The sequence below is a fragment of the Carassius carassius genome, chromosome 50, assembly GCF_963082965.1.
Source record: "Carassius carassius chromosome 50, fCarCar2.1, whole genome shotgun sequence".
Lineage (NCBI taxonomy): Eukaryota > Metazoa > Chordata > Actinopteri > Cypriniformes > Cyprinidae > Carassius > Carassius carassius.
In genome coordinates this window covers 11562262-11574261 of record NC_081804.1, presented here as the reverse complement: position 1 = coordinate 11574261, position 12000 = coordinate 11562262, and positions in this window count along the sequence as shown.

The window sequence follows — 12000 nt, the reverse complement described above, 5'->3', positions numbered from 1 at the left end:
AGAGAGAGAGAGAGACAGAGTTTTCTGAGAGGGAGGAGAAAATAACCACAGAGTCACAGCAAGAAAACCACAACACTGCGATTAGAGTAGAGAAGGAGGGAGGGAGGACTCGAGTCTAAATCCCATTGAGTGTGTGTGTGTGTTAAAGGACATTTTCTTGAGTGTGTGTACACATTTGATCCTCCAGACACAGTGCACAGCATCTTGCCCTCATCCACATCATTCAGCATTAGCCAGGTTCATCATCCTCCAATTACTTGGCTGTGTTCACAAGGGATTTTTATACACTAGACGCAACCAGGCCTTGTTGAAGCTCCAGGAGCATTTTTTTCTGCTTGAGTTACTGTCCCTTGTGGTCTGTGATTGTCTTGTTTTTGTCTCTTAGTCACTGTCTTTTGTGGCTGTTAAGTAGACATTGCCAATAAATATAACTAGTGGCTGTAAATAAACACAAAACATTATATATACAGGGATTAAATGGGGGTGGGGAAAATTAAAATAGGCACAAAACAAGCAAGCAAGCAAATAAAAAAATTAAATGAAAACAGTTTCCTCCTTCTCTTAAAGCCATCATCTATATTTCAATTATGTTAATAAAAAAAATATATATATAATATTATATGGTAATTCCTAAATTCATCATTTTAATATTGGCAATGGAGAGAATTATTTGCCTGAATTCTAATTACAATGCATCCTTAGCGAATGCACTTGCTAAAACCGAGTGGTGGATAAAACAATAAATAAATAATAAAATATTGGATCGTAAAATACGGATCTTACAGGAAATGGAATGGATGGGCAAACAGACTGGCAATATCATTTATTTTATCTCAAGGTGTTTTTCCAACGTAGTTTTGTAGTGAAATGACTCCGTATTATTATTTTCCTGGTCTTTACCATGAGAATTATGCATTTATGTTCACGCATTTACATTTTTTCCTAAATACACACATGACCCCAGTTTTGGTTGGAAACAGAATACAATCTAACTGCAAATATCCATGGTGTGATCTCTGGAAGCATTAGTTGCATTCCTATGGCAAACCGTTCTAAATTACCATGTGATAGTTATAGTCGCCAAACTTTGTTAGCACATTTTTTTCATAAAACATTCCCTTCAACCCTACAATTGAGATAAACAGGGGATGTTAAATATCTTTCTCAAACAAAGTTAGAATTCTCACCGAAGCCATTATATCAGGTCTGGAATGGTACTTGGTTTTCTTAAATAAGTGTGACTATTCAGTTGGTGTCTGGAATCTATATAGAAACTTGCTAGCTCTTGTAGCAATGTTGTGTTGTTATTCAAGCATGAGGAAGTTTGCTTAATTGAGTGGCTTGTTGACAGCCAACTGTCACCAAGTCATCTGCAATGTAAGGCGTTCAGTATAATAACAGGGTCTAGGTCAGTGCGTAGGGGTAGTGGAGGCATGTTGTCTTGGTGTATACAATTTTCAAACTAAAGGCATTGCACTCTTCACTTGTGCATGGTCCCTTTTTTATATTTTTTATATTTGGTTTCATAATAAAAGATACCAATAATGATTGGGTCTGTAATGTATAAGACAGTACAGGAAAAATCTAGCAGCAAATCTTAGAAATATACTCTACAATATTGTATTCGCGTTGGTTTCATATGCATTTGAAAAGTTGTATACAGTTTTCAAGAAAAGTTTAATTTAATGGCTAATTTAATGATAAAAAAATCACCTCACCCAATTTAAAAAAGAGCAATAGATTGGACAGAAAACACCAGCACAAAATGGTTTGACCTGGTCTTTATGTGGAAAAGCTAACAAAATCTACTTATGCAGGAAAATAAGTCATCATGACTACCCAGGACCACCAACACACCGAGAAAAGCTACTTTAGATCCATTGGGCGCCGGATGCTGTGTTCTGGATTGACTTTCTGCCACTGTCCGGCCTCCTCATAGTGCAATCAAAGTGAAAATAAATGTATTCAAGATGAGTTTATTCAGCGGCGGGAGATGCGGTGGAGGAAGCCTGAGGAGGTTGGCGGGCTTCAATAGAAAACCACATTCCCACAGTTGAGGGAATGGGAACGTTGTGCTGGACCAGCACTTTGGATCATTGGAGAGTGTGTTCATTTCCCTGACCTCTTGTGCCTTTAACAAACAGAGCAGATCTATTCCTATAGGGTACAACCAGCAGGCTGGTATAGTTTGACTTGCTGTTGTTTTTTTGTGAAGTCAGACAAACAGATCTAAATGTGATTTTAGCTTGGTTTTGATAAGCAGGTTTGCATGTTAAAGGTACAAATTGTAAGATATTTGCAGTAAAATATCCAAAAACCACTAGGCTAGTGTTATGTATTTTGTCCAGCTGATTACTAACAATGTCTCTAATGTTTTCAACTACTGTACTTGTAAATCATGAGAAAATTCAATAGACAGTAAAAGAAATGGACACAGCGACCCCATTGGATTCAACAGAGACAAGTAAAGTCAATTAGAAGCACGCACCTCCTGGTGGTCGAGCGTACTGCGCAGACTCAAACTAAGCTTGATGATTCGTGAGCACTAGATGTCACGTGAGCAACCTGTCTGACAATTGTAAGTCTTTTAATCGCTGTGCCAAGAGAAATCTGAATCCCCAATAAAAACCGAAATCCCCAATAATAATAATTTTGTCCCGTTGCTTTTATGGATTCTCTGTGGGCTTCTCCCTTGACTTCATGCCTCCATGCCCCCCCGATAGCCTCATAGACAGTAAAAGATTGCCTACCAGCTTCTCCTCCTGTCCATACGGTAATTTCTCTACTGTGCAACAGAGAGTCGCAGGGTGTGACACAATCGTTAGCCTATTTTTACAAAAACTGCTTCTACGGGGTCTTTAAACGCCTCAGATGTAAAGTTATTCGCTGTCAAAGCAACGCCAAAATGAATGGAAGTCAATGGAATGCTAACAGCAGGTGGGGGTCCGCTACCAATGGCGGCGCCCAGGGATGCTTCAATAAAATATGAAACCCTGCCCCCCTGGAAAATTCCCATTCTAAACAGTGACACGGGGCAGTGCAGTCGCCTGTCAGTGATGTTAGTTACCCATTGTTACCGCCTTTACTAACGTAGAAACCACATGACCACAGTGTCGTGGACAAATGCGGAAGTGGTGTCTAGCTTCAAGCAAACCACTAGCTTGCTTCAAGCAATTCCTTATTTACTTCTTCTTGCACGTTTTATGGTGGATTGTGTTACTTAATTATGGAACATAATTACTGTTTACCGTCTGCCGCTGGTCCTGTCGACAAGTACAGCTCCCGTAAACGTAAACGTATGGGCCAACCAAACGACCCAATAAGAGTTTGGGACAAGAGGAGAGAAAGAACGAGGATTAATATCGGTGTTAGATTTTTTTAGATGATGAGAGCTTCGCAACAAACTTCAACTAGAAAGAGATGCCGATCTCGCTTTACAGAAAACGTATGCTATTATAACGATCAACAAAATTAGTATTATGGTGCATACATGCCAAACGTGGGGCATCGCATCTCTAGACCCGCGTGAGGACGCGTCTATGCTATGTATGTATGCCCAATTATTGTGTTTGAATGTACACAAGTGTATATATTTGTTGAACAAGTGGTAATCGTTTTCATATCATCTGACTAAACCGCAATCAATTAATTTGATAATTAACCAAAGACAACAAATCCCATCATTCCACGCTCCTTCTTAGCGTCATCAAACCACGCGATTGTTAATGTTTTGGTAGTGTGCTCTCTAGTGGCAGGTCCTACAACCTGTACCTTTAATCAAACTACAGCTGACCTCTCTATTGTGCTAATTTTGATTCTTCAAATATTCAATGAGTTATTTTGTCATGTTTATACTTGAACAGACATGTGAATACTGTAGCTCGACCAAGCAAAAAAAAAAAAAATGTAGCTTCATAATAACTGCATAATAAGTGTCAACATACTAGTCCAAAAAGTCAAAAAAGTTGCACTTTTTCTAACTATCTGGTGAAACTAAAGATTCAATATGCTTCACTGGTGAAACCTTCTGTTTTTACACATTTACTTTCTCTTTTTCTGGTCTGGTTTTAATCTTTGTTAGCCTCTTTGTACAGTAAACCCAGTGATGTTTTAACATTAAAAATCTGAATCACCACATATGGCTATTAGATTAGCCTGAAGGGCTTGATTTAGATCTAAATGTCTAGCTAATAAAAGGAGATGATCAAATTATGATTCTGCAAAGAGTGTTTGGGTGAATTAAAGCTGGAAAGCAGGGTTAATATTAATGCTGAATGAGTGGGAAGAAACCAGTGAGGTCTAGTCGAGCGCAGTCATCAGATTCCAGACCTCATGGCTGCTTGCCAGACTAAGTGGTCAGGGAGCTGTTTTTTTGGCGGTGTACCATTCAGGAACATACTCTTCAAGATTCTCCCTCACACATTTGCTTTCTCTCTCCACATAAAATACCTCAAGTGTTTCTCCTAGACAGCAATAAGTGAAGTAGAGTCACTATTTGATATTCGATTTATCTTTATCTGCTCAAGAGTTTCAGAAGAGATCTAAAAAAGGGTGTCAAACTATTTTTAGATTTGTCGGCAATCAAAAGTCAGAGGTCTTAATTTGAACTTAATTTGCACTTTTTGTCAAATCACTCTAAATGTTAAGATTATCTGAGACACTTTCATTCTATAGCTTATTGTCTCAATTGCATCTAATTGTGACAATTGTAATATTTTTTTCATAATGTATGTAATTTAGTAGTGCATGCTTATTTTAATTAAATAAGGATTAAATTAAAGGAATAAATACACATTTCAAAGTAGTTTGTGCACAACACTGAAGCCATGTTTGTTGGATGAACCTAAGCTACAGTCCTAGGTTTGTTAGTCTGACTTTGCAAAAACTGGACTGATAATATTTCAGTCAAACTGCTTGCATGATATTTTAAAAAGATTAATTAATGCTGTGTTGTGAAAAAATTAATGTAGTGGCAGCTTTTCTTTCATATTTTGACATCTCATATCCGAGTGACACGGATGATTCAAAGAAATATAAGAGACTTTGTGCCATCCATCGATTGTTGATTGGACGGAGGCAGATCTGAATGCAAACTTGAGGTCGATTGTGAAAAAAGAGCTGGGTTTAATCAGACAAACTGATTGGAAATCCAGCATACATCACCAAACAGAGCGGTGTCATTTCAGTGGTACATCTGGTTAAGATTTTGATTCCAATTTGAGGCCAAATCAAATTTTTCTATAATAAGATTTATAACATGCATTTAGAAAAGAGATACATTTTAATTTCATGCACACTTTAAAGTGAATGTAAATGTAAACATGCTGAGTTTATGACCTGAACTCTGAAAGTGCATACTTTAAATAGTAAAATGTTCCTCTGGGAATGGCTGAATAGTTTAAATAGAGTATAATCCTTAGAAGATTACAGTGAGAGAGCATAATGTCAGGCCAGTGAAACTGCAAATTTTCATCTGACATTTACTTGTTACATTGCAGATGGGGAGACACCATGACAACAGTTGTGTTTTAGACATTATGGTTACATCGCATCCAAGATTGGGCTGTGAAACGTGCAAACAAATGGACTGTGTAATGATGATAGTGTGTTTTGTTGTTTTTCCAAGCCTTTTGAAGAGTTTTATTCAGACAGTAAGTAAATTACAGACTTCCTATATCCTGGTCTACTATAGCAACAATTAGCAATGACTGTGTGTGTGTGTGTGTGTGTGTGTGTGTGTGTGTGTGTGTGTGTGTGTGTGTGTGTGTGTTGTGTGTTGAGTTGTGAGTGACACAACTCTGTATAATGACATGGGTATGACACAGGAATTACAAGGAGAGGGTGACTTATGAGGACATAACCCATGTCCCCATTTTTTCAAAACGCTTCTTAACCATACAGAATCAGTGTTTTTTTTTGAGAAAGTAAAAATGCACAGTTTCCTGTGAGGGTTAGGTGTAGGGTTGGTGTAGGGCCATAGAATATACAGTTTGTACAGTATAAAAACCATTACGCCTATGGGATGTCCCCACTTTTCACAAAAACAAACGTGTGTGTGTTTGTGTGTGTGACACACACCATGCTCTTGAACAGTCATGGTAATGCTAACAGTGGAAGTGTGCATGGGCTTATGAAAAATATGCAGTAGTTTTAGTTGGAGCTGTGACATAGTGGTTTTTGCATGTGCTCAGGTAGTTGTGGGTTTGAATTTGACCTGCACCATGTCATATTACCATTCCATATTTCCATTACAATTCCTGTCTAAACTGCTGAATAATATAAAGGCAAAATAGACAAAAAATAAAGCAGAAAAGTTTGTTTTGCACCAGTAACCTCCAAGTTGTCATATATTTATGTTATGATTGCATTTTTATTATGATTGGAGTGTGATTATGTGAACACTGAACACCATGTCCTTTGGTACAAAACCGCATTTCATCATTCAGACTGGGAGGTCCATTTTATTAAACCACAGCTTAGGAAATGCAACCCTACTGTTGATTTAACAGCACTTTTAAGTTTGTTGTATCATGAATCTAGTGTTCAGTTTGCTTGTTCAGATGGGGTAGTCTTTATGGTACAAACTTGCTGAGGATGAAGCGCTATTTGAACTGCCCGTCTTAAGGGCAAGCAGGCTGGCATGTGATCTGAACCTCTGCAATGAAAATAAAGATTTTTCCAATGCTCTCAATATGCCTCACAGAGTAGCTTTTGGCACAAGAAACTGAAGCATAATTGTATGGAAATATTGGATTTTCGCTCTTCAAAAACAGTATTAATGTAAACCAGGTCTCGAGTACACGTTATGAATTATTTATGGAGTTGTCCTTCTAATGCACTTGGTGATTACTGGAAAACCTGTACAAATAATTTAATACAGTTAGTTTTGCAAAATGATTTAAGGTGTTGCAAATGGGGAAAAGATACTTAACTATCACAATAACTATCACAGGTATTTTTTGACTCCTAAAACCATCAATCAGAACATATAGGTTTTTAAAAAATTACAAATCAGTAAGGTTAAAATTGAAAATGAATGTATGCTCATTTCTTCTGTTTTTACATTTAGATTAATTTTGCCGTCATTTACTGTAATGCTCACTTAACATTCATCTTTAAAAACAGAATACAAAAAAGTGTTTATTGCAGTGACTTCATTTTGGTTTTACAATTTGCACATGAGTCATCTGAAAATACAGGCTCGGTAACATTTGGCACTTTAAAAAACTTTCTGCTTGTCAGCTTGAGTGATTTTGGTGATTTTTTTTTTTTTTTTAGAAGTGCTGCCACCAAACAAAATTGCAGAACCAGTGACTGTTTTTATTCAAATTTCTGAACACTTCTCATCTGCCATTGTTTGAACAAACATATAGCCCCGCCCCAAACTCACACTATTGGTTGATCCAGTTGCTGTGTTGGGTTACTAAAACAGAATAATGTTTGACAGACACAGTGAAGGAAATCTGTATACAATTGGCTTACTTGTAATTGTCTTTGCATATTAAGATGGGATAGAGTCATTTAACATAAAAAAATACACTTCAGTTTTAAGTTCCACAGAAAAACATAAACAAGCAGTGAATCAGAGACGTACCAGTGGCAGAAGCAATAATGGGTGTCGTGGCAAGCGAATGAGGCAAACCGGAAAAGTTCAGGATCTTATTTCAGGTAACGCTGGTTTTGGTAGACGCACAATAGTGTGATTTGTGAGAAGAGGAACATCTGGCATAGCAGGTAACACTACAGTTCCACAGTGACCAATTAACAGAGCATTTTAATGGCCTCCTATAGTTAGCTTTTAGAAGAACAATGTCAAAGCCATTCACACTCCCTTCTGAGCAACATGTCCAGACAATGAGCTCGTATTTTTAACCATGGGTCATAACAAATGAACCTTTGACTTGTAGAAAAGCAATATTTTAACAGATTCTGCACTTTTTTTCTAAAGATTTGCTCCTGGCCTGTGGCATCAATGAGTCGTGGATTTGACAACATTGTCTAGTTTTGGCAGTGACATAAATTTTGCATTTTGCAAAGTTTGCTGCTTCAGTATATGTAGATTATTTTTTTCACGTTTCTATGGTATACTGAAAAACAACGATAAGCATATAAGTTTTAAAGAATTTTATTGGCAAATATATATATATATATATATATAAATAAATAAACAGTACAGACCAAAAGTTTGGACACACCTTCTCATTCAAAGAGTTTTCTTTATTTTCATGACTATGAAAATTGTAGAGTCACACTGAAGGCATCAAGGGCTATTTGACCAAGAAGGAGAGTGATGGGGTGCTGCGCCAGATGACCTGGCCTCCACAGTCACCGGACCTGAACCCAATCGAGATGGTTTAGGGGTGAGCTGGACCGCAGACAGAAGGCAAAAGGGCCAACAAGTGCTAAGCATCTCTCGGGGAACTCCTTCAAGACTGTTGGAAGACCATTTCAGGTGACTACCTCTTGAAGCTCATCAAGAGAATGCCAAGAGTGTGTAAAGCAGTAATCAAAGCAAAAGGTGGCTAGTTTGAAGAACCTAGAATATGACATATTTTCAGTTGTTTCACACTTTTTTGTTATGTATATAATTCCATATATAATTCCACATGTGTTAATTCATAGTTTTGATGCCTTCAGTGTGAATCTACAATTTTCATAGTCATGAAAATAAAGAAAACTCTTTGAATGAGAAGGTGTGTTTTATATATATATATATATATATATATATATAAGTCAATATTTACAATGTTGACCCTTGTTCTTCACAACTCTTCCAGTTCACTCTGGCATGCTGGATATAAGCTACTAGTCCAAATCCTGACTGATGGCGGTTCATTCTTGCGTTATTAGTTCACGGAGTTGATCACAATTTGTGGGCTTCTGCTTGTCTCTCGCTTTTTAAGGACTGACCGCTGAGTTGCCTGGCCAAGGATCCAAAATGTCAATGTAATGATCTTCCAGCCACTCCTTTATCACTCATGCTTTGTGACATGGTGCTCCATCATGCTGAAAAAAAGCATGGATCATCACCAAAATGCATCTGCTCACTCTACACAATAATCTAGAAACAATGTGAATGAACACCACAACAGCTTAAGCAGCAAACTTTGCAAAACACACAATTTATGTCACTGCCAAAACCTTTGGCCATGACTGTAAATCAGGCCTGTGCAAATTGTTCTGTAAATGGCAGTTGATCAGATGTTCCATTACAGATTTATAAAAAATATAGGGAAATGCAATGATTTTTTTACTTATAATTAAAGGCAACCATATTCATTATTCCATTATTCTTATATTGACACATTGTATTAGCAATTATGTTTTTTTATGCACTATGTATAAAAATCCAGTCTTAACATTTTATATTTGAATTATTATTAATGTATTAATATAAACATATTAACTTTAAATCTAGTTTATTATTAAATTCATTTTAATAAATTCAATTATTCAAGTTTTTATTCTAGAAGTTTACAACTGTAATTTTATTATGATTATTAACAGAGAAAACAGGCCTACTTGAATGAATAAAAGTTTTACACACAAGTAATTTTAGTGACGATGATGATTAGAAATAAGAATTGTGCAACAATCATTAAACTTTAATAGTACCTGCTTGAATGAATTTTACAGCTCACATACAGTAAAAGCTATAAAGACATTAATTTAGTTAATTATAATAATTATAACAGTAAATAAGGACCGGGCAACAAAAGCATGACACTTACATAGTGCCTGCTTGACAGAACTTTACCACTGACATATAGGTTTTTACTGTTGCAAAAAAGTACAAAAAAACATACATTTAAAGTCATTAAATTAACTCTGACCCATTTTTACATAAACAAAGACATATACAGTGGCAGTGGCAACAAATATTTAATGTAATACCTGTCAGTGGGTATAAGATTAATGCATGTGTGGCATATTTTAGCAACCCATGAACTGTTATTAGTGGTGAGAGAGTGGGGTAATGTAGACTGGTAGTTTGTGGAGAAATTATGGAAGGGAAAGATGACATCACCAATGAGGCCTTTTTCTTTCTCCTCTTCTGAGCTGAAGAGTGCATGCAGATATCTGTACTTCAGACTCACTCCTGTCTTTTTAAAGATTGAATTGATCAGTCGATTAAAGTTAGAGGGGTGTACAAATATTCTGAGTCTCTTATTTAAGTACTGCAACAAAACTATAATATGTTGATGGCATCAAATACAGTGATAGTGAAGTTTATGTGCCATGGCATTTACAAGGGTTATTATAAAGTTTATCTAAAAATTCAACTGAAACTAAAATTTAAACCATTAAAAAGAATTGTTGCTTAAAATAATAAAATATAAAACCTTTATTGCTAACTGTGATGATTCTTTCATATTTAATTCTGCACTACAAAATATAAAAAAGAAAAAGAAAATTGTGACTGATTTCAAAACACCTAGAAATGTTTTGCCCAAAATTATAGCATTTGAATTCTGAAGGAATGCTTAGCTAAACAATAAGCCTTGAGATTCAAGGACAATTTCTTAACGAATGGTTCGGTGTACATTAATCATAGATAATAGGTATGAATATATGACTCGTTTGTCCTGTAGTTTAACCGTGTTATTTTTTTGCCATTCCTGCAGTTAGAAATGTATTCTGTACTTCTCAATGTACTTCTACTTATGGCAGAATACACAAATACCCACCCACCTGCCTAAACACACTAACTGTACTGCTTTGATGTGGTCCCCATAGAGCACAATCTATGGAAAGGCACCGAATAACCCCACTCTCCCATACATACAGCCATTTTTTCCCCTCTTAACTTCCCGTCAAGGGGTCTGGAGGTGCTTGTGTTGGATTTGTCTGTCCCACCCAAAACTTCAGGAATCCTCCATCTCTAGATCAGGTTCCAGGTCTGTGTTTGCGAGTGTATCCTTGGCTCGAACCAACAGATGTGAGGTGTGTCTCTGTTATGCACGTCCTTGCTAGCCGAAAACCTTTCCTCACATTCCCGCTTCTTACGTGCGTAGCGATCCAGGTTCAACAAATAACATCAATTGCATACTATATAAATATTCAAATCCAGCCATGTGTTTTATATAAGACGCAGACTCGGTCTTTGAGTTGGAGCATGTTTGTTTTCGGTAAATGTTGATTTAAAATTAAATTAACCCACCAAGTTCCATTTAGTAATGGATGAGATCGGAAAAAAAAATACATCTTACTGATTGTTTAGCTTATGTGCAAAACACAAAACCTCCTCTTCCAGTTTTTTTGTGACTCATTTTACCCCAAACAAAATAAACAATGGTCTGCATGCACCACAAAAAAACTTTTTTTTTTCATGTAATGTCTTTGTCAAAATTTGGATAAAGAAGTATTTTTTTTCCAACATCAAAATCTCAGATCCCTTAACCGATGATGGTTGCTACAAAAAAAATTAAAATAAATAAATATAGGACTCTCTTTTTTCCCAGGCTTGGAAATTTATTGATAGTTTTTGGCTGACAAGCTGAAACACAATCTATGGAGGCTTCAATCCACACTGAGACATTTTGGTCAACCAACTTTGCCTCCCCTTACCAAAAAGTAGTATACTTCAAGTTTATTTTATTAAGTATCCTTAAGTAAAGTTCAAGTAAACAAATAACAGTTTTCTAGTAGTATACTTGTAAGTGTACTGTTTCAATACTCCTTGGAACTAAATTGGCCCACTTTCTAGTATATTAAAGTACACTTTTAAGTATAACAGTAGCAAACTTTGAGCACACAAATAGTTTACCTCCATGTTTGTAGTTTGTACTGCAATTATACTAAAAGTGAACTTATAGGTTTACTTATTTTATAGGTTTAATTATAGGTTTACTAATTAAATACTTTGTACACTTAGAAGTTTAGTGTCAGTAAACTACTAGTTTAGTAGTTTTATACTGCAAGTATAATCATACTCATTTTAAGTGAACTTTACATCATACTTTAAGTATACTACTATGTCCCTGTTAAGGTTTTAATGTG